General features: G+C 40.9%; 1 long non-coding RNA gene across 1 annotated transcript in view; it reads right to left on the bottom strand.

The window, feature by feature from the left end:
• Positions 1-24,215, bottom strand: part of Gm27166 — a 59,008-nt gene extending 34,793 nt beyond the window's left edge. The window contains exon 1 of the long non-coding RNA XR_379229.3: positions 23,854-24,215. This is a non-coding gene — a long non-coding RNA (predicted gene 27166). The remainder of the gene's footprint in view (positions 1-23,853) is intronic.
• Positions 24,216-24,485: the final 270 nt, after the last annotated feature.

Here is a 24,485-nt window from a genome sequence, read left to right as displayed (position 1 = left end):
ATAATCCCTCAGTGCTCAACAGAAAAGCTGGACTAGGAATACCCCAGTATACTTAGATTCCTGGCTCCACTCTTATGGGGTGGGAGTAGGAAAGAGTTATTGTTGGTTTAAGTTAACAGTAGAAAGCATTTTATCAAGAAAGTATCTAGATTTAGCAACACCCAAAATGCAATTTATCTATTTCCCTTGACTTTAACATCCACTATCTACTGGGAAAACACATACTGTTTTTGTTTTTCTTTTCTTTTCTGCTCCAAGTTCTTAACCACTGTTATTCATTTATTGGCTTCTCTACCTGAGACTGGGTACAATCCCTATTCCATTACTTACACTCCTACATGAAGCTGACACAAAGTCATCATTTTTACTGCCTGAACCTGGAGCCACAGGGAAAAGGAAGACAGGAAACTTTCCACATAAAATTGATCAGTAATTCGACAATGGCAGATTGTGGCTTTTGTTATAAATATTAATGAAAATATAATAGCCCGATTAGAAGATCTAATGATTCAATATCAATGTGTGGCTTTTTACCTTCAGACATGGAGACTATTTTATTAAATGAAAGATGATATTTTTTCATCTGCTTCTATCACCATTATTTTTTAAAGTTCCTCATTTGCAATCCAAGCTACATTTCTCCAGCTGTAATGGAGCCTCTCATGAAATCACTCATTTAGCCCCCAAGTTTCTTATCTTCACTTGAAAGAGTAACTAATAGAGACTGAGATGTGTCTCAGCATTCTTTATATTTCCATAGTCACTGTGTGCTAAGTAGTAGACCACTGCCCCCTTTTATATTATAATTAAATGTATTTTGTGATATTGGCTGAACACCTGATCAATCAACAAAGATGGTTCGCAGTCACTTCCCTTTTAGAATTACTAAGGTATTAGACTCCAGAATGATGTCCTTCTATAACAGCAACACAAGGCAGTAAAATCTTTCAAAATAGACACTTCCACAGATTGCCAAGGTCAGTGTCAACCCATGAGAAGCTGGTGCATGCAGAGACCCTGAATTCTGTAACATAAGAAAAGACTTTAATAGTAATGCAAATTTTAAAAGCAACATTAAGGCCGTAGGGATGCTGGTGACCAGACCAAATATATGGTGTTGGCAGCGGACTCTCTCTCCATGATCCCATGCTCACATCCATCTGCACATAACCACTTGAGTTCCCACATGAACACTGACAATTTGTAGGAAACTGTTTTTCATTAGTCTGGGAAAGAATTTGTTCCACATTCTTTTAGGACTTGAATTCTTTACGGGGAAGGGATAGAAGATGGGAATTGTTCTGAATATTGATTTAAAACATGTAACACCAAGTATAGAGCTTTTTAATACAAAGAAATAGCCTATTTCAAATTATGAATACAAGACATTATCTCCAAGGTGCTAGAGTCCACTTTCCCTAGCATGTGAGCTGTGGATGAGAGTTCCTTACGAGATCAATAGAGTAACCATAATGACAGAAATGACATAACTCTTCCTTTCTCTCTGATACTCAGCTACAAATCAACAATACTCTGGTGCCTTGATTGAGGAACTAAGTAGATAAAATTGGAAACTGGACAGGTCTGTGGGTATTTTCTTAATTATTGATACAGAAAGACCCAACCTACTATTAGAGGCACTATCTCTAAGCAGGTAGCCCTTGACTGTACAAAAAAGTTAGCTAAGCATGAGCCAAATAAACAAGCCAGAAACCAGTCAGCAAGCATCATCACCCTGTGGTTTCTACTTTAAGTTCCTGCTTAAAATTGTACCCCTGCTTTCCTCAGTGAATGAGTATGACCTGGAAGGGTAAACCACATAAAGAATTCCCTCTTTTAATTTCTTTGGGTTAGAGTGCTTGTCATAGATACCAACAGAGATAAAGTATATCAAATATTACATGTTAGAGCAATATGCTATTATGACATGATTACACTAATTATTAAATGGAAATTACATTTTTCTCTCTCATTAAATACTTATTTCACTGCTAGTGATTTGTGGTAGTAGAAAATGTTATTGAAAATTGGAACAAAAATAATAAGCTATCTGATTGTTAGACTAATTAGAGAACATTAATTATGTTGCTCCAAACACTCCTGACTTTTTATATTTCTACTGAGAAATTGTCTGTTACTCTGATAGGTCTGCCTTTACCTGTGACTTGGGTCTTCTCTCTCATAGCTCTCAATAATACCCTTTCTTTGTCCCATATATTCAGTGTTGTAATAATACGGAATGGGTCGTTGTGTGTGCCTTGTACCTACATGGACATCTTTTTTTCTTAGGTTTGGGAATTTTTCTTCTGTGATTTTTATTGATAATATTTTCTATGCTTTTGACACACAATTGCTTTCCTTCTCCTACGTTCATAGTTCATAGATTGGCTCTTTCCATGGTATCTCTAGGATTCTGCTTGTTTCATGTGTGTGTGTGTGTGTGTGTGTAGTTGATGGACTTTTTTGGTTTGTTTTCTTTTTATTTGGAGGTTTGGTTTTGATTTTCACCACTATTTGTTTGTTTGTTTGTTGACAGACCTAGCTACCCCAAAACTCTCTAGGTAAACCAAATCGGTCTTGAACTCATAAATCCATTTTCCTGAGTGCTGGGATTAAAGGCACGTTCCACTACATCCAGTTCCATTTGTGCTTTTAAAATATATATCATTTTCTCCAGAGGATGGCCTCCCTTCAGGAATGCATGGGCAGCACAGCAACAACAACAACAAGCCATGAAACTGGGAGTGGAAGGAAGAGGGGAATGTGAAAGGATATAAAGTTGAAGGGTAGGGAAGTTTGGTGAGATCTTAGAGGACATGAAGTTAGGGTGTGGAAAATGGGGTGAAACTAAGTTAGAGGGCAGGAGATAGGATGGATCTGAGAGGGCTTGAAGTTGGAGGTTGGAGTTAGACATAGGTCTGAGGAATGTAAGGGGAGGGTTGGAGAATGAATAACGTCAATATTCATTATGTAAAATGTTCAGCAACTAAAATACTTTTAAATTATTATTTTATTGTATTGAGTGACCCAACCCCTCGATCTTGGTGCTCTGTGTTCCTCACAGCTCATTCTGTTGGCAAGGCTTTCCAGTAAGCTACTGATTAGACTTTGCTGTCCTTTCCTTTCCAGCTCATTTCACTTAGGTTTACTTCAGTATTTATACTTCTTTATTGATTGTCCTATTTATTTTTTCTAGGTCTTTGTGCTTTTCGGACTTCAATCGGGACTTCATCCTTATCTTTTTAAAGCTCACTCTCGTGTTTTCTCGCGTTCCGAACTCTTTGAAAAATTCTGTTTTTTTTTTCTTTTGAACTTTGTGTCTTAGTTTTCTTTAACTGTTCTCACTATGTACCATAACTATGGAATTAGTGACTTGGGGAGTGGGCACATTGTCCCTGTATTTCAAACTGCTTGTGTATTTTGTAATTGGATCTGGGCATCTGGAGTTAGTTTATTGTTTTCCTAGTTTAGTATGTGTCCCCACCCCACTGTGTCAAGAGAGCATTTAGATCTGAATTTGCTGTTACTCTGGCTTAGCTGCTTTTGCGACAGCTACAAGATGCTTGTAGCTCATTCTTACAGCTTCTTGGTGCTGACTTATGAATGGGACAGCTAATGTGATTCCAGTTCAGAAGTTCCTCTAAACTCAACTGCATAGACTGAGGTGTGTTGCAATGTTTGGTGGGCTGTATCCCCTGACCCATGAAGGGAGAGGAACTCAGTACAGGACCATAGATGTTGGGAATGAAGTTCTAGAGGTAAAATAGATGTGGGCTCTACCTAAAGGGGCCTGAGATTGCAGGCTTTGAGTGTGAAAGTAAGGTAAGGACATTTATACAGCACTTCTAAGGTTCAAAGAATATCATAGAGAAGGGGTGTCTTGGTCTTCTATTGCTGTGAAGAGACACTATGACCAAAACATCTCCTCTTATAAAGGAACACATTTAAATGAGGCTTGCTAACAGCTTCAAAAGTTTAATCCATTTGTCATGACAGTAAGCACGGCAGAACAAAGGTAGACATGGCCCTTGAGAAGAAGCTGAAAAGTTCTACATATGGATCTGCAGGAAGCAGGAGAGAGAGGGGGGGGGGAAAGAGGGAGAGAGAGAGAGAGACTGAGCCTGGTTTGGGTCTCTGAAAACCTCCAGCCCCATTTCCAGTAACACACTTCTTCCAACAAGGCCATACCTTCTAATCCTTCCAAGCCACTCCCTGATGCCCAAGCATCCGAATATGCGAGCATAAAAATATGGGGCACATTCTTATTCAAACTACCATAAGGTGGGTGGAGAGAATATGACAGCCAGAAGACTGGGAGAAGGGCTGTGAATTCTATCTCCTGGGTATGTAGCAAGTCATGCATGGTGGAGGGACTCCTGGGTCCTTAGACCATCCTGCTGAACTACTGGCTAATAATGCATTCTGAGTGAAGCAGTATCTTTGTCTTCTGATCAGCACACAGTAGTACACCTACCAAGCTCTACTGAGTTGCACCATGTCATGGTAATACAGCTAGCCCTCTGTAAACTCACTGGATCACAGAACACAGAGACATAATGTGGGAAGATGACTTGTATGGAAGGGGTCTGTTGACAGGGCTGAGAGTGGCATAAGAAAGTAGGAGGGGCTAAGGACAACGAACATGCATCATACACATGTGTATGAAATTCTCTAAGTGCAAATTTAATTAATAAAAATTCATAGCATTGAGACAAAACAAAACAAAGCAAAACAGAACAAAAACAAAAGCCACTGATTTGATTCTATTACGCTTTAGCTCTGAATCGCCTGAAATTTGAAATGAAAATTTGTTTTTGTCCTAATTATCCGGTAGTTACCTTGTCAAGGTGATTCTATATTTTATTCTATTTGTGGTTTGGCCATGGCTGTCTGTCTTTCTCCCTATCCTATTTTTCTTCAATGAGTGAAATCATCAGTAGATGACTTAATTTAACAGAAAAAAAATATGCAAGAAAAGATTTAGGATCCTGCAGATGTTTCCAGCTGAACTACCAGCTGGCGCTGTGGTTGTTTGTGTGGAGCGGAATCCCATAAGCCAGTGAAAGGGGACAATCAGTTTTAGCTGACTCGATTTTTTTATTTCCATTTTTCCAACATAGATGAATGTGATGCAAATTGTTTGAAAATAAGAAGCTCAGAGCTAAGTACATTATCATACTCTACTGAGAAAAAGAGAGAGAGAGAGAGACAAAAAACAAAAACTTTCCTGGTGACGTGAGAAATGTCTAGAAATACTGACTTCCAAAGGTTGCTAAAATGTGCTGGAAACTCTGTTCCTTAATTTGCCTGTTGATGCTATTGTCTGTGCCACAAATAATTACAATATCTCATTTTTATAATGTACCTTCTCCAAGCAGTTCAAAGGTCTATGTAAATAAAAGTAATTGGAGAAAGAAAAACCATTCTACTTCCACCCTCCTGTATAGCGATGGCTACTGGAATGGTCAGTAACACAACACAGTACAAAAGCAGAATGTCGGACTTAGAATGTCAGAGCTGTTGTTTCTTGTAGTTGGTGAGTAGTGAAACAATGGCGTGATGGATAGAGTGTTTTATTTTAATTAAGTATTTTCTTTATTTACATTTCAAATGCTATCCCAAAAGTCCCCCAGACCCTCCCCCTCCCACTCCCTTACCCTCCCACTCCCACTTCTTGGCCCTGGTGTTCCCCTGTACTGAGGCATATAAAGTTTGCAAGACCAAGGGGCCTCTCTTCCCAATGAAGGCCGACTAGGCCATCTTCCTGATACATATGCCTAGCTTGTGTTAAAAAACACTCTAACAACAGAGGAATGGATACAGAAAATGTGGTAGGAGTGTTTTTAACACAAGCTAGGGACAACTGGAAAGAGGAAACCTTTATTGAGAAAATGCTTCTATCAGATTGACCTATAAGCAAATCTGTGGGGCATTTTCTGATTAATGATTGTAGTGAGAGGGCTCATCCAAATGTGGGTGGTATCTCTGCTGGCCCAGTAGTCTAGGGTTATATAAAAATGCAGGCAGTATTGAGGAACAAGACAGTAAGCAGCAATCTCCCATGGACTCTGGTCTATCTACCTCCTGCCCTGACTTCCCTCAGTGATATACCGTGGCATACAAGTGGAAGCTTAATAAAACTTGGACTCCCCAGATTGTTTTTGGTCATGTGTTTACCATAATCATTGAAAGAAAAGTAGAACAGAAGAGGTGATATAAATAATATCCAATGTTTAACCAGTATCACATATGAGTTACTTCATATATGTTATTGAATTCTCGCAAAATGTGACTTATGGATCATTATTAAACTCATTTTACAGATAGGGAACCTGGACACAAAGTTTAAATATCTTGCCTAAGTGTGCACAGTCAATGCTGCACCTTTAAGTCATACTTGAGCCCCACAGAACTTCTGTGCTCTTTGTAATTGTCTTAGTCGGGGTCAGACATCATGACCAAGAAGCAAGTTGGGGAGGAAAGGGTTTATTCTGCTTACACTTCCACATTGCTGTTCATCACCAAGGAAATCAGGAGTGGAACTCATGCAGGTCAGGAAGCAGGAGCTGATGCAGAGGCCATGGAGGGATGTTACTTACTGCCTTGCTTCCTAGGCCTTGCTCAGCTTGCTTTCTTGTAGAACCAAGACTACCAGCCCAGAGATGGTCCCACCCACAAGGGTCCCTGCCCCCTTGATCACTAATTGAGAAAATGCCTTACAGCTGGATCTCATGGAGGCATTTCCCTAACTGCAGCTCCTTTCCCTATGATAACTCCAGCCTGTGTCAAGTTGACACACAAAACCAGCCAGTACAGTAACGTTAAGTGATTTGATTCTTTTACCTTGTTAGAGTATCTTCAAGACACACTGAAAACTGTAAATGTGAATGGCAGAGTGGCAACGCTTCCATTGGCTGTTCGCAAGATCAACACTAATAAGATAACATATATTACAGTTACAACGTACCAATTATTATTCCTGGAGCTGAGGACATTGATACAAGTAAGCAAAGCACTGAGGAATCAATCAAACAACAACAACAAAACAGACACAAAAGGAGAGAGACAAGATTTCAATAAGTATCTCCTACACGGTGATCAACCTAAGTCGATAGGAAAATGGTTTGCCAGAGAAAGCCCGTTATTGGTTCTAAAATAAAACATGGTTAAAAACTGGCCTCTGTAGGAAAAAAAACCTGATTTATCATAGACTTTAATTTATTTCATGTAGCTTCAGATGCCTTTAAAGAGAAATTCATGATGTGAATTTCTCAGTGAGGGCTTCTACAGTTGTTTACTCCTTAAAGGTGAACTTAAATGAGCATAATCAAGCACTCTTTGGGGTAAATTTTTTGACTTCTCACTTTGTCATTATCAGTCTTGAGTCAATCTTAAACCCAGCAACTAGCAGGCCATTTTTATGCAAGCCATGAGTGTTCAGAATGTCCCCAAAATGGCATGAAAGCAGAAACCAGCTGAAGACAGAAAGAACCATTCATCAGGAATGCAGGGCCTGGTGTTTCGGTGTGATTGGGAGAGCCAACGAAAGTTTGCCTCAGCTGCTTTCACTATTCTTTTTTTTTTTTTGTATTTTTTTTTCCATTTTTTATTAGGTATTTAACTCATTTACATTTCCAATGCTATACCAAAAGTCCCCCATATCCACCCACCCCCACTCCCCTGCCCACCCACTCCCCCTTTTTGGCCCTGGTATTCCCCTGTACTGGGGCATATAAAGTTTGCAAGTCCAATGGGCCTCTCTTTCCAGTGATGGCCGACTAGGCCATCTTTTGATATATATGCAGCTAGAGTCAAGAGCTCCGGGGTACTGGTTAGCTCATAATGTTGTTCCACCTATAGGGTTGCAGATCCCTTTAGCTCCTTGGCTACTTTCTCTAGCTCCTCCATTGGGAGCCCTATGATCCATCCATTAGCTGACTGTGAGCATCCACTTCTGTGTTTGCTGGGCCCCGGCATAGTCTCACAAGAGACAGCTACATCTGCGTCCTTTCAATAAAATCTTGCTAGTGTATGCAATGGTGTCAGCGTTTGGATGCTGATTATGGGGTGGATCCCTGGCTATGGCAGTCTCTACATGGTCCATCCTTTCATCTCAGCTCCAAACTCCGTCTCTGTAACTCCTTCCATGGGTGTTTTGTTCCCAAATCTAAGGAGGGGCATAGTGTCCACACTTCAGTCTTCATTCTCCTTGAGTTTCATGTGTTTAGCAAATTATATCTTATATCTTGGGTATCCTAGGTTTGGGGCTAATATCCACTTATCAGTGAATACATATTGTGTGAGTTTCTTTGTGAATGTGTTACCTCACTCAGGATGATGCCCTCCAGGTCCATCCATTTGGCTAGGAATTTCATAAATTCATTCTTTTTAATAGCTGAGTAGTACTCCATTGTGTAGATGTACCACATTTTCTGTATCCATTCCTCTGTTGAGGGGCATCTAGGTTCTTTCCAGCTTCTGGCTATTATAAATAAGGCTGCTATGAACATAGTGGAGCATGTGTCCTTCTTACCTGTTGGGGCATCTTCTGGATATATGCCCAGGAGAGGTATTGCTGGATCCTCCGGTAGTACTATGTCCAGTTTTCTGAGGAACCGCCAGACTGATTTCCAGAGTGGTTGTACAAGCCTGCACTCCCACCAACAATGGAGGAGTGTTCCTCTTTCTCCACATCCTCGCCAGCATCTGCTGTCACCTGAATTTTTGATCTTAGCCATTCTGACTGGTGTGAGGTGGAATCTCAGGGTTGTTTTGATTTGCATTTCCCTGATGATTAAGGATGTTGAACATTTTTTCAAGTGCTTCTCTGCCATTCGGTATTCCTCAGGTGAGAATTCTTTGTTCAGTTCTGAGCCCCATTTTTTAATGGGGTTATTTGATTTTCTGAAGTCCACCTTCTTGAGTTCTTTATATATGTTGGATATTAGTCCCCTATCTGATTTAGGATAGGTAAAGATCCTTTCCCAATCTGTTGGTGGTCTTTTTGTCTTATTGACGGTGTCTTTTGCCTTGCAGAAACTTTGGAGTTTCATTAAGTCCCATTTGTCGATTCTCGATCTTACAGCACAAGCCATTGCTGTTCTGTTCAGGAATTTTTCCCCTGTGCCCATATCTTCAAGGCTTTTCCCCACTTTCTCCTCTATAAGTTTCAGTGTCTCTGGTTTTATGTGAAGTTCCTTGATCCACTTAGATTTGACCTTAGTACAAGGAGATAAGTATGGATCGATTCGCATTCTTCTACACGATAACAACCAGTTGTGCCAGCACCAATTGTTGAAAATGCTGTCTTTCTTCCACTGGATGGTTTTAGCTCCCTTGTCGAAGATCAAGTGACCATAGGTGTGTGGGTTCATTTCTGGATCTTCAATTCTATTCCATTGGTCTACTTGTCTGTCTCTATACCAGTACCATGCAGTTTTTATCACAATTGCTCTGTAGTAAAGCTTTAGGTCTGGCATGGTGATTCCGCCAGAAGTTCTTTTATCCTTGAGAAGACTTTTTGCTATCCTAGGTTTTTTGTTATTCCAGACAAATTTGCAAATTGCTCCTTCCAATTCGTTGAAGAATTGAGTTGGAATTTTGATGGGGATTGCATTGAATCTGTAGATTGCTTTTGGCAAGATAGCCATTTTTACAATGTTGATCCTGCCAATCCATGAGCATGGGAGATCTTTCCATCTTCTGAGATCTTCTTTAATTTCTTTCTTCAGAGATTTGAAGTTTTTATCATACAGATCTTTCACCTCCTTAGTTAGAGTCACGCCAAGATATTTTATATTATTTGTGACTATTGAGAAGGGTGTTGTTTCCCTAATTTCTTTCTCAGCCTGTTTATTCTTTGTATAGAGAAAGGCCATTGACTTGTTTGAGTTTATTTTATATCCAGCTACTTCACCGAAGCTGTTTATCAGGTTTAGGAGTTCTCTGGTAGAATTTTTAGGGTCACTTATATATACTATCATATCATCTGCAAAAAGTGATATTTTGACTTCCTCTTTTCCAATTTGTATCCCCTTGATCTCCTTTTGTTGTCGAATTGCTCTGGCTAATACTTCAAGTACTATGTTGAAAAGGTAGGGAGAAAGTGGGCAGCCTTGTCTAGTCCCTGATTTTAGTGGGATTGCTTCCAGCTTCTCTCCATTTACTTTGATGTTGGCTACTGGTTTGCTGTAGATTGCTTTTATCATGTTTAGGTATGGGCCTTGAATTCCTGATCTTTCCAAAACTTTTATCATGAATGGGTGTTGGATCTTGTCAAATGCTTTTTCTGCATCTAACGAGATGATCATGTGGTTTTTGTCTTTGAGTTTGTTTATATAATGGATTACATTGATGGATTTTTGTATATTAAACCATCCCTGCATCCCTGGAATAAAACCTACTTGGTCAGGATGGATGATTGCTTTAATGTGTTCTTGGATTCGGTTAGCGAGAATTTTATTGAGGATTTTTGTATCGATATTCATAAGAGAAATTGGTCTGAAGTTCTCTATCTTTGTTGGATCTTTCTGTGGTTTAGGTATCAGAGTAATAGTGGCTTCATAAAATGAGTTGGGTAGAGTACCTTCTACTTCTATTTTGTGAAATAGTTTGTGCAGAATTGGAATTAGATCTTCTTTGAAGGTCTGATAGAACTCTGCACTAAACCCATCTGGTCCTGGGCTTTTTTTGGTTGGGAGACTATTAATAACTGCTTCTATTTCTTTAGGTGATATGGGACTGTTTAGATGGTCAACTTGATCCTGATTCAACTTTGGTACCTGGTATCTGTCCAGAAATTTGTCCATTTCGTCCAGGTTTTCCAGTTTTGTTGAGTATAGCCTTTTGTAGAAGGATCTGATGGTGTTTTGGATTTCTTCAGGATCTGTTGTTATGTCTCCCTTTTCATTTCTGATTTTGTTAATTAGGATTTTGTCCCTGTGCCCTTTAGTGAGTCTAGCTAAGGGTTTATCTATCTTGTTGATTTTCTCAAAGAACCAACTCCTCGTTTGGTTAATTCTTTGAATAGTTCTTCTTGTTTCCACTTGGTTGATTTCACCCCTGAGTTTGATTATTTCCTGCCGTCTACTCCTCTTGGGTGAATTTGCTTCCTTTTTTTCTAGGGCTTTTAGATGTGTTGTCAAGCTGCTAGTATGTGCTGTCTCCCGTTTCTTCTTGGAGGCACTCAGCGCTATGAGTTTCCCTCTTAGAAATGCTTTCATTGTGTCCCATAGGTTTGGGTACGTTGTGGCTTCATTTTCATTAAACTCTAAAAAGTCTTTAATTTCTTTCTTTATTCCTTCCTTGACCAAGGTATCATTGAGAAGAGTGTTATTCAGTTTCCACGTGAATGTTGGCTTTCCATTATTTATGTTGTTATTGAAGATCAGTCTTAGGCCATGGTGGTCTGATAGGATACATGGGACAATTTCAATATTTTTGTATCTATTGAGGCCTGTTTTGTGACCAATTATATGGTCAATTTTGGAGAAGGTCCCGTGAGGTGCTGAGAAGAAGGTATATCCTTTTGTTTTAGGATAAAATGTTCTGTAGATATCTGTCAGGTCCATTTGTTTCATAACTTCTGTTAGTTTCACTGTGTCCCTGTTTAGTTTCTGTTTCCACGATCTGTCCTTTGAAGAAAGTGGTGTGTTGAAGTCTCCCACTATTATTGTGTGAGGTGCAATGTATGCTTTGAGCTTTACTAAAGTGTCTCTAATGAATGTGGCTGCCCTTGCATTTGGAGCGTAGATATTCAGAATTGAGAGTTCCTCTTGGAGGATTTTACCTTTGATGAGTATGAAGTGTCCCTCCTTGTCTTTTTTGATAACTTTGGGTTGGAAGTCGATTTTATCCGATATTAAAATGGCTACTCCAGCTTGTTTCTTCAGTCCATTTGCTTGGAAAATTGTTTTCCAGCCTTTCACTCTGAGGTAGTGTCTGTCTTTTTCCCTGAGATGGGTTTCCTGTAAGCAGCAGAATGTTGGGTCCTGTTTGTGTAGCCAGTCTGTTAGTCTATGTCTTTTTATTGGGGAATTGAGTCCATTGATATTAAGAGATATTAAGGAAAAGTAATTGTTGCTCCCTTTTATTTTTGTTGTTAGAGTTGGCATTCTGTTCTTGTGGCTGTCTTCTTTTTGGTTTGTTGAATGATTACTTTCTTGGTTGTTCTAGGGCGTGATTTCCGTCCTTGTATTGCTTCTTTTCTGTTATTATCCTTTGAAGGGCTGGATTCGTGGAAAGATATTGTGTGAACTTGGTTTTGTCGTGGAATACTTTGGTTTCTCCATCTATGGTAATTGAGAGTTTGGCCGGGTATAGTAGCCTGGGCTGGCATTTGTGTTCTCTTAGTGTCTGTATAACATCTGTCCAGGCTCTTCTGGCTTTCATAGTCTCTGGTGAAAAGTCTGGTGTAATTCTGATAGGCCTTCCTTTATATGTTACTTGACCTTTCTCCCTTACTGCTTTTAATATTCTATCTTTATTTAGTGCATTTGTTGTTCTGATTATTATGTGTCGGGAGGAATTTCTTTTCTGGTCCAGTCTATTTGGAGTTCTGTATGCTTCTTGTATGATCATGGGCATCTCTTTTTTTATGTTTGGGAAGTTTTCTTCTATTATTTTGTTGAAGATATTAGCTGGCCCTTTAAGTTGAAAATCTTCATTCTCATCAATTCCTATTATCCGTAGGTTTGGTCTTCTCATTGTGTCCTGGATTACCTGGATGTTTTGAGTTAGGATCCTTTTGCATTTTGTATTTTCTTTGACTGTTGTGTCGATGTTCTCTATGGAATCTTCTGCACCTGAGATTCTCTCTTCCATTTCTTGTATTCTGTTGCTGATGCTCGCATCTATGGTTCCAGATCTCTTTCCTAGGGTTTCTATCTCGAGCGTTGCCTCGCTTTGGGTTTTCTTTATTGTGTCTACTTCCCCTTTTAGTTCTAGTATGGTTTTGTTCATTTCCATCACCTGTTTGGCTGTGTTTTCCTGCTTTTCTTTAAGAGCCTGTAACTCTTTAGCAGTGCTCTCCTGTAAATCTTTAAGTGACTTATGAAAGTCCTTCTTGATGTCCTCTATCATCATCATGAGAAATGTTTTTAAATCTGGGTCTAGATTTTCGGTTGTGTTGGGGTGCCCAGGACTAGGTGGGGTGGGAGTGCTGCGTTCTGATGATGGTGAGTGGTCTTGATTTCTGTTAGTAGGATTCTTATGTTTGCCTTTCGCCATCTGGTAATCTCTGAAGCTAGCTGTTTTAGTTGTCACTGTTAAGAGCTTGTTCTTCAGGTGACTCTGTTAGCCTCTATGAGCAGACCTGGAGGGTAGCACTCTCCTTAGTTTCAGTGGGCAGAGTATTCTCTGCAGGCAAGCTCTCTTCTTGCAAGGCAGGTACCCAGATATCTGGTGTTCGAACCAGACTCCTGGCAGAAGTTGTGTTCCACTCACTAGAGGTCTTAGGATCACGTGTGGAATCCTGTGTGGGCCCTTGCGGGTGTCAGGCGACTCAGCTGGCAAGGTAGCCGGGGCTCGAGTGGAGTGGAAGGGGTTTGTGCCCCAGATCAAGCCCGGGTAGCCTGCTTCCCTATGTACCGCAGTCTCAAGTTCCACGCGATTGGATTGGGGTAGGCGCTGTGTTCCACTCACCAGAGGTCTTAGGGTCCCGTGGGGAGTCCCGTGTGGGCCCTTGCGGGTGTTGGGCAAGACTCTGCTGTCAAGGTAGCCCGGGGCTCGAGTCTCGAGTCGAGCGGAAGGGACTTGTGCCCCAGATCAGGCCCGGGTAGCCTGCTTCCCTATGTACCGCAGTCTCAAGTTCCGCGCGATTGGATTGGGGCAGGCACTGTGATCCACTCACCAGAGGTCTTAGGGTCCCGTGGGGAGTCCCGTGTGGACCCTTGCGGGTGTTGGGCAAGCCTCTGCTGGCAAGGTAGCCCGGGGCTCGAGTCTCGAGTCGAGCGGAAGGGACTTGTGCCCCAGATCAGGCCCGGGTAGCCTGCTTCCCTATGTACCGCAGTCTCAAGTTCCGCGCGATTGGATTGGGGCAGGCACTGTGATCCACTCACCAGAGGTCTTAGGGTCCCGTGGGGAGTCCCGTGTGGACCCTTGCGGGTGTTGGGCAAGCCTCTGCTGGCAAGGTAGCCCGGGGCTCGAGTCTCGAGTCGAGCGGAAGGGACTTGTGCCCCAGATCAGGCCCGGGTAGCCTGCTTCCCTATGTACCGCAGTCTCAAGTTCCACGCGATTGGATTGGGGCAGGCACTGTGATCCACTCACCAGAGGTCTTAGGGTCCCGTGGGGAGTCCCGTGTGGACCCTTGCGGGTGTTGGGCAAGACTCTGCTGGCAAGGTAGCCCGGGGCTCGAGTCTCGAGTCGAGCGGAAGGGACTTGTGCCCCAGATCAGGCCCGGGTAGCCTGCTTCCCTATGTACCGCAGTCTCAAGTTCCGCGCGATTGGATTGGGGCAGGCACTGTGATCCACTCACCAGAGGTCTTAGGGTCCCGTGGGGAGTCCCGTGTGGACCCTTGCGGGTGTTGGGCAAGCCTCTGCTGGCAAGGTAGCCCGGGGCTCGAGTCTCGAGTCGAGCGGAAGGGACTTGTGCCCCAGATCAGGCCCGGGTAGCCTGCTTCCCTATGTACCGCAGTCTCAAGTTCCACGCGATTGGATTGGGGCAGGCACTGTGATCCACTCACCAGAGGTCTTAGGGTCCCGTGGGGAGTCCCGTGTGGACCCTTGCGGGTGTTGGGCAAGACTCTGCTGGCAAGGTAGCCCGGGGCTCGAGTCTCGAGTCGAGCGGAAGGGACTTGTGCCCCAGATCAGGCCCGGGTAGCCTGCTTCCCTATGTACCGCAGTCTCGAGTTCCGCGCGATTGGATTGGGGCAGGCACTGTGATCCACTCACCAGAGGTCTTAGGGTCCCGTGGGGAGTCCCGTGTGGACCCTTGCGGGTGTTGGGCAAGACTCTGCTGGCAAGGTAGCCCGGGGCTCGAGTCACGAGTCGAGCGGAAGGGACTTGTGCCCCAGATCAGGCCCGGGTAGCCTGCTTCCCTATGTACCGCAGTCTCAAGTTCCACGCGATTGGATTGGGGCAGGCACTGTGATCCACTCACCAGAGGTCTTAGGGTCCCGTGGGGAGTCCCGTGTGGACCCTTGCGGGTGTTGGGCAAGACTCTGCTGGCAAGGTAGCCCGGGGCTCGAGTCTCGAGTCGAGCGGAAGGGACTTGTGCCCCAGATCAGGCCCGGGTAGCCTGCTTCCCTATGTACCGCAGTCTCGAGTTCCGCGCGATTGGATTGGGGCAGGCACTGTGGTCCACTCACCAGAGGTCTTAGGTTCCCGTGGGGAGTCCCATGTGGGCCCTTGCAGGTGTTGGGCAAGACTCTGCTGGCAAGGTAGCCCGGGGCTCGAGTCTGCTTTCACTATTCTTGCATTACTGTTTGGAGTTGGGCAAAATCACTAGCAGACTCTGGATAGGCAACATGATGAATACCTACTTTTCCATCATTGGACCAATAGTGTGCTCTTAGCTTTAAATTAACCTAAAGGTCTTCATGACAGCAGCTACTGAGCAACGCTTTCTCCCACAAAACACTGGCCATCTGCTGCACCCAGTTTATGATATCCATATGACAACTTACCCATCTCACCACTATTGTGGGGTTTTCAAAACAGCAGTACTTTCCTTGGTTCTAGTCAAATGAAAAGTTTTAGGAATAAAATTCACTTACTATTCATGGTAAATAAACCAATAAGCAATGATCCCTGTACAGAGTAACATACTGCCACCCAGAAGAGTCCACAGGACATCCATCCATTAAGCTCATCTGTCACACATCCATCCTGATGTTCCTACTAAAATGTTTATTCACAAATCTCAGCATTTTTTTATGACTAAACTCTGTAAGATGTAACATCATGAATTCTTCATAAGTCTGTATTTTTTCTTTTGTAGTACAAATACCTAGCTACTGTAGTTTGTGCAACAGATTAAATTCTTGATAAAATAAACTTGAGGCTTCCATTGACTTCAACAACTATAAGGAAAATCAATGTCCTAGAAGACTAATGTGAAAATATCATTAATTAATTTCTAGTTTATGTTTTACTGCAAATGCATTCTGATGATAGAAACCATTTTGTGATTTAAGCAGGTTTTTAAAAATCATTGTATTTCAATAGAGAAGAGGCTGCTAACTAAGGCCAGAGCTGATGTCTAGGATAAGCCCTAAACTTATGGCTGTGTTTCCATGGAAGAAGCAATTAGGAGGGAATGATACTCTCTAAGAGTGACCTTCCCAAGCATGCTGTGCAAGCCATGCAGACGCTGGATAGAGCAAACACATGTGCAATTCTCCAGGTCAGAGCTTCTTCCCACGTCCTAGCTAAGAAGAGCAAGTAAAGGACACATGGGGGATGGGGGGATTAAAGGAGAGTTATTGAGATAACTTAAAGTGAGTTTTTGTGTCAGCATTATTTCTAATAAGAAACAAAGTGCAGAGGAAAGCTTAAATATTCCGGAAGAATTTATTACAGAGTATTCCACTTTCCCAAGAAATGATTAACCTGTTTATTAGACTCATGGAAAGACCTAAGAGCTAAGTTACATATTAACACACACACACACACACACACACACACACACACACAGAGAGAGAGAGAGAGAGAGAGAGAGAGAGAGAGAGAGAGAGTTTTTTTATAAAAAGGCTTATTTATTTATTCTAGTCTCCTTTTCATATTATGTTTTCACTAAGGGTATAGTAGGTTCTTTCTGAAACGTCTTATTAAACTTTTCTGTCTGGAAGTACAATATTGAATTCACTGTTATGAATTTAGTAACTAAATTAAATAAATTCTTTATTTCTCAAAGTGGAATTTATCAGTTTATTATGTTGAAAAGCTACTTACTGTTTTCTCTGTGACCTATGACCATACATTATCATTTTCTTGTTGTTGTTGTTGTTGTTGTTTGAGACAGAGTTACTCTGTATAGCCCTGGCTGTCCTGGAACTCACTTTGTAGACTAGGCTGGCCTCGAACTCAGAAATCCGCCGGCCTCTGCCTCCCGAGTGCTGGGATTAAAGGCGTGCGCCACCACGCCCAGCTACATTATCATTTTCTAATTGTTACTTGCTGAAAAGCACAAGTTATAATTATCAGTGTAAGAAGTCCTGTATATTTTTCCCACTTCCTAGTTGAGATATAGCTTCTTTTATTGTGATTTCTGTTACACATAAATTTTTTATTTTTATTTGTATATAAATGTATTTTGTTTGTATTTAAATGTATTTATTATATTTAAATTCTAGCCCATTGGAAGTGATTTTTTTTCCCTCTGTTGCCTGTTTTTCCCCAAGTTATGCCTTTTTCATTTTTCCAAATTTTTTCCTTCCTGATCTAAAATTCTCACATCACTTTCCTTTCCTGTGTTGCTTTGAATCCCCCACAGTTCTTGTACTTCTGTCTTATATTAGTATTTTATGGACCTACTTGTTTCATCATGGTTTTTCTGTAATTCATGTTAGCTGTTTGAATGCAATTTTATCCGAATCCACATTTCTGTTGAACTCTGTGCATTTCCTGCCTTTCTATATTTCTTTGCTTTATATGGCTATTTGTAGGGGTTTCCGTGGTTTGTCTTTAGTTACCTCTGAATGACCTAAACTTGGGCAACTCTGGCTATCAGGATGATCCTGTCTCAGTGCTGTAGGACCATTTCCAAATCTGCACAGTTTTTAGTCATGACCATAGCTCTGTGTATGAGCTTGTAAAACCTCAGTTCTCTCCATCCATACAGATACGTTAATTACAATCACAAGTTTCTCAGTTTCTTTCATCCTGCAGGTAATCAAACTCCACCATTTTCAAATGGAAAAATTGCCTGCTGGTTTTGTAAGGAGCTGTTTATAAGTAAGTGCATATAGTTATACTGCTGCCTGAATGACAGCAGACCAAATTAGACCAAAAGTGGTTTCTAGTTTAGAAACATACAATTTTATATCAAAAGTAGCTGGAGGGTTACTGCTAAGCACAGTTACTGCTCTGCAGATTGTAGCAGGGAAAGAACATAACAGATCATGTGGGACTTGGTCTCCTTTATAGCATTCTAAATCCAAAGCACACTCATTCTGTTTTATGGCTGAAGTCACTAAGCCTCAGTGATCCAAGAAACTCATCCAGAAACTAAGTGTCTGTTTTGTCTCTATTCTGAGGAAACATCTTTCCTTACCCATCATTGTGCCTATAAATTGTGAGGCAAATCTAAAACAAATTGTAGCAGTGATTAAACAGAACGATAGTAAGAGCCACATCCCCTTACAAGCAGTGAAAACTAATTATGATGTTCTGATCTATTACCAGTGATGTACTGAAATGAGAGTCCTCATTTTCACATTGCACTGCCACAATAAGAAGACAGCAACCTTACTAGATGCTTGTGGGTGACATAGGACACTCTTTTCAAGATCCCAAATCTATAATCATCAAAAAACAAAGTTTGATGGAAAAACTAAGCCAAATAATTGGTTCAGTTATCAGCATGGATTTCTAGTTAGAAGGACCCTGGGAGAAGAGGCAGCAGAAGTGTTTCTTAAGAGTGCTTCTTGAGTATCTTCACAGCCCACCACCTCAAGTCTAGGTCAACCTACAAAGCCATAGTATGACACGTGAATAGCTCTGTGGGCTTTACAAGATCCCCAGCATCACACTGGTTGGATTACTGCCTAGAACCCTCCAGGTTCCACTGATGGACTGAAAATACTTGGAGTAAATATTTACTGGTAGGTCAGTGATCCAGACAGAGTAGTGGGCAGCTGGAGATTTATGGAATTCAACTCTACCTATTTAAGAATAGCAAATCACTAATAGGACTTTAAGTGCTTAACAAACCTTAGGTAGGTCTGAAGTTAGACATGAAAGTTATTTCTGCTTGCTCAGTGCCTAGAGGACAAATTTCCTATTCCAAGTGGCATAGAGTTCTTCATGATTGCCTATGTTTCCAGACTCTTCTATCCTACTTTTTGCCATGTTCTCACTATCAAAGAAGATATGTAATATTACATAGTTGCTTTGATTGTGCTAAGTACTAAATTTGGAATATGTCCCTTTGTAATACCTCATATCCCTACGTGTACACACACACACACACACACACACACACACACACACACAAAGAGAGAGAGAGAAAGAGAGAGAGAGAGAGACTCACAAATCCAAGCACGCATGCACACATGTACCACATTCATCTTAGCACACAAGTACAAACTCATATAATCTTGTATGTCCTAGCTCAAAAGTGCTTCCCTTGTCATCTTCCCTAACTATTCACAACTGAGATTTTTTTTTAGAGTAGCCAGAACTTTTTGACAACATACATCAGAAAGTGAAGCTATTTATTCCATTTTAATGTGGATTAGTTCAATTAACAATTTCCACCAATATGACACTGTAAAAGAGGCAATGTCTGCCAAACATGTCACTTTCATTCTGACTCTCTTTGAAAGTCACTGTCAACATTTTAACAGTCTGGGCAGAGTTCTGCTGCAAAGGCCACGTGGAGAAGAACCAAGATGCTGATGTAAGAAATCCACCTGGCTCTCAGACATACGAGTAAAGATCTCTCAGTGTGTGTGTGTGTGTGTGTGTGTGTGTGTGTGTGTGTTTATGAGCCACAACAAATAAGTCCAAGAGATACCACCATAGAAATGTGTGACTGAGCCAAGACTTTGTAGCAGTATACTGAACAAAAAAGCCTTCTCTCTTAAACCCCTGGTTAGGGAATGGCTCTGATGCAGCAGTATAGCCTATAGTATATGAGTACAGTCAACTACTACTACTATCCTACTTTTTGTCATGTTCTCACTATCAAAGAAGATATACAATATTACATAGTTGCTTTGATTGTGCTAAGTACTAAATTTGGAATATGTTCCTTTGTAATACCTCATATCCCTACGTGTACACACACACACACACACACACACACACACACACACACGACACAGTCATGATGAATTCTGAAAGAGCACAGAACTTTCCCCTCAAGCTACATCTACCAAAACACTCACACTTTACCTTGGTCACTGATTTGTGCCTTTCTCTCCATCCCAAGGCTTTGAATTCTCTGCAAGCAGATTTATCTCTGAAATCTCACACTTAAGTCTCAATACATGGTGGAAACATAAGAAAAAGAAAACCCTAAAATCGTAGAAAGCTGAAGGACTGTTCTTCAGAAGGTTGATATAATTTGAGTGTGTTCAGTACACCATGAGCAAAAGGAACTTGCACTCCGTGAGAGTGATGAACCTCAGGCCCCAGTGGTGTGGCTCACAGGAGGTTAAATTTAGCAGCAGTAATAGATTGGAACTTTTCAGAGTACGAAGATTAAATAGCCTCAGATGAGCAGTATTTCAAAAGCTCTGCCAATCTAACAGCCTAGGGAACTATTTGACTTGGAAACAGCAGAATGTGATTCCAAGCAAAATCCTCTAAGACTTGGCTTTGAGACAAAATGCATTATAAAAATAAAAACATTTGTTTTATTCAATTCCTCTCTAGAGTTTTGTGCAGTATTATCAAGAGTGAGTCAAATTCACTACGGCCTGGGGCTACCTGTATATTACTACTAAGGGTCCTCTCAAAGATCAGATCATCTTATTAATCATCCACATATCCTGTTTAGAATTTAAGGTTTGTCTATAGTTTAGCTGGATGAAGCCAACTGTTGAATCTTCAGATAATCCATTACTGAGCATGGACATAAAGTTCCATTTTTAAACATAAGTGCACTCTGTACCACCCTCATCTGGTATCATAATGTCCAATGTCATCAATAAAATCACCTTTGGTGCAGAATTAAAATGGGAAGCAAGGTTGATGATGGAACTCAGAAAGAATTTCCTTGGTGATGTTTCTCTTTGTCTCTTGACTATCAGTCTCCAACCCTAGTTTCTTTGTTATCGATTCCTATTGTTTAGTCATAGGTTTTGTGAGATTCAACTGTATTCAACATTAAAAAAAAAAAAGGTTGGATTTAAGAAATGGGTTTCAGGCTGGGCATGGTGGCCCAAGCCTTTAATCCCAGCACTCGGGAGGCAGAGGCAGGTGGATTTCTGAGTTTGAGGCCAGCCTGGTCTACAAAGTGAGTTCCAGGTCAGTCAGGGTTATACAGAGAAACCCTGTCTCAAAAACCAAAAATCAAAAGGAAAAGAAAAAGAAAAAGAAAAGGAAAAAGAAAAAGAAAAAGAAATTGTTGCAAAATGTCTTATTAAAATGCAAGTTGATGCTTTATCTTTATGATCCTGATAGAGGATCAAACACACCTGGTCCAAGAAAGGAGTCAGGTATCATTTTTTAAGGAAAAAAGTTTCTTTTTGAGAGGGTGAGATGGAAGAAAGGGCCCAATGGTTGAAATGTGCCCTCTCATCCTGGTCATGGATGAAAAAGAGACTGACTTCCTTGAGGCTGAGTTCAGACAGGTATTTCAAACATAATGGAGCAAGCTATGCTAATAAGAGGAAATAAGTTAACTCCCCTCCTATATCTGGCCACCAGAAGCCCTTTGGAAATAACTGGTGACTAAATGAGGAATCTAAACCAAATTTTTATAAATTGAACATTTACTGATTTTGTGGTGTTTGTGTAGGTTGGGGAGATAGGAAATGAATCAGCCTTGCACCCACTCTTGAAATGGGTGCCTGAGCAAGGACTCAACCAACCTCATTACATTAAGAAGTGTTTGTGTCTGAAGCTCTCTTATCCCAAGAGTTGATCAGCAAAGACACTGGGTAGATGCAAATTAGCACTGTTATCTAGAAGCAGAGAGTCCCAGCCAAGTGCCACTTAGTGGCAAAAACCATGTGGCCACTTCAAAATTCATAGTCATCATTTACAGTTTTGAGGGAATTATCTAATATTTATAAAAGATGCTATTCCACAGATATAAAAATAAAATTTTACTAGGGTCAAAGCAATAGCTCAGTTGGTAAAGTCCCTATTGTGCAAACACAAAGATATGCATTTGGATCGCAGCACCTATGAAAAAAAGCTAAGCATAGTGAACAGGGTCTGCAACTACGCTGGGGGAGATGATGTGGTAGAGAAGTTGGGACAAGGGATCCTTGAAGCTCATTGACTAACCAGCCATGCCAAAATGATGAGTTTTAGGATAAGTGATGGTGCCTCAAATATAAAGTGGAGAGAGGTTGAGAAACACACCACATGTGGTCCTTCCTCTTCCACTAACGCTCACATGCACACATGCACAGACTCACAGAATCATGTGCATACACTACACTAAACATAGTGAGATAGATAACAGATGATAGGTAGATAGATAAAGAGAGAGAGAGAGAGAGAGAGAGAGAGAGAGATCTTTATTCCACAGATTAATATTACTTTTTAGACAATTGGAATTAAAATGCAGGTATGTGAATCTTTCCTGAGCCATGATTCAAATGATCTGTAGTGGGATAACTTGAATTTTAGAATTGAAATTCTATTGTTAAGTTATTTGTAGGTTAGAAAGGAAGGTAAGAATTGCTTTGTTTAGATCTTGTTTTCTCAGTTGCTGACCAATATGCTTCATAGTGTTAATACCAAGATCCAGCAAAGTGCTCAGAGCATTTTAGAGTCATTAAACACTCTGCCCATTTATTCTCAAATTTACATATTCAAATTGAAATAACTGAGCTCAAACTTATGTGATTAAGAGCCAAAAAATCTGAAGTTTTTTTTTTTTTTTTTTTTTTTTTCTGTGTGCTGAAAAAGCATGGACGATCTATAGTAGGACCGTATTTTTATCCATTTCTGGGCATTAACAAGCAAATAATGTTTTTCTATTGTGACCCATTCAGTCTTTCCAGTACTATGCTGATAGGATGCCCTCCAGCACCAGAGCTAGCTGCACAACTACACACAGGAAAAGATTTTGCTTTCTAAGAGAAAACCAGTATCCTGGATCAGCTAACGATCTGAGATACTTTCTCTGTATGTCTCACAATCTGGACATTAATTTGTTGCTTTGATTTTTATGAAAAATAAGCTATCCTTCTTGTAAGGGAAATACAACCTACCAGGCTTAGGAAGTAAAGTTTTTTCCTTCTTGGATACTTAGTTTTGTTGTTGTTGTTTTTCTCTCAAAAGTTGCATATTTGAAACATATGTGACCATAAGTGGAACATGTTAGTTTTGATTGTGCCAGAGTTCCTAGGGGGCTCCCCAAATCGGAGGATGTGGCTGGTCACCCTAATTTTTGAGACCTAAATGCTTTTGCTTCTGGCTGGGATCCAGAACAGAATGTAGCAACTCCGTTTCCCCATAATTTCTTCCATTCCATCCATAATCATCTCCCTTCATCCCAGGAGCTCGTTTAGCTCCCCCTGTGGTAGCTTAATCAGTCAATTTTCCAGAGCGGGAGGAGGTAGGAAATGATTGACAAGGGGAAGAAGAAGTTGCAAGGGAAAGATACATTTGTGTGTCAGAAAACATAGCTGCTGGCCCAGTTCCAATGTTAGCAATCATTTTATTCTCTACTTTCCTTGTCTATTAAGTAGGAGTATGGACTAGATTATTTCTAAGATATTTATACTTAACATTCAATGATTCTGTGACATTCTTGTGTTATGAACTAAAGTAAAAATAAAGTTGAATTCAAAATGTTTCCATATATGCAGATTGCCACAAAGTAAATATAAATAGAAGAAATCAATGCAGGGATAATTTGAACCTAGGCTCTGGAATCTGTCAATGAAATTGTCAGCATCTTCTCCTGAAGGCACGCTTTTCAGTAAGTGAATATAGCAGAGCTGTTGTATCTGTCAGAGAATTCCAGAGCAAAGAATCAGGCAGTTATTTAAACACTCATATACTCACACATTTGGCTCCAGTGTTGCTGCAAAGCCTGAAGTCCACAGATCGCAATGGCAGAACAGAAAGGGATAGGAGCTGATGTCACCGTCCTGACCCAGAATCCCATCTTCTGTTGTTTCTCTTCTTAAGGCTTCCAGTTCAGTGGATGAAGGCTACTGACCTTACCAAGGTTAGCATCCTCCACTATACAAAAGCTGTTCTTAAAATGTTGACCCAATCTACTGATTAGCATCTGATTGAATAACCAAATTATAGATAGCCATCATAAGGCTATAAGTGCGGAGTTAACAACATTCCCTTTTCAATGCAACTGCATTAGGGATTAAACAAAATGGAGTTAACTCAAAAATTTGGCAGAGCTAAGCACATATTCTATGCTGTTCCGTGTTCGTATAACGCTTCTTTCATGAGTTTCATTTGTTGGCACATTACTTAACAAGACAGGCCAACTGATGATCGAGTAGACGACTCAGTTGCCAAATCTTTTATGCTTAAAAATATTTAAGGGCTATGGAACCTATATATCCACCTCTATGTACCTTCTGATATAGAAACTGGAAGGTTTTCATTTTTCAGTTAAATGTGAATAAACACATAGACTCTTGGAGCTGTGTAGGCTCCTCAGAATTAGATTG

This window comes from Mus musculus, chromosome 9 (assembly GCF_000001635.26).
Source record: "Mus musculus strain C57BL/6J chromosome 9, GRCm38.p6 C57BL/6J".
Lineage (NCBI taxonomy): Eukaryota > Metazoa > Chordata > Mammalia > Rodentia > Muridae > Mus > Mus musculus.
Note: the sequence above shows the minus strand (reverse complement) of the source record. Positions and strands in the feature narration are given on the sequence as shown.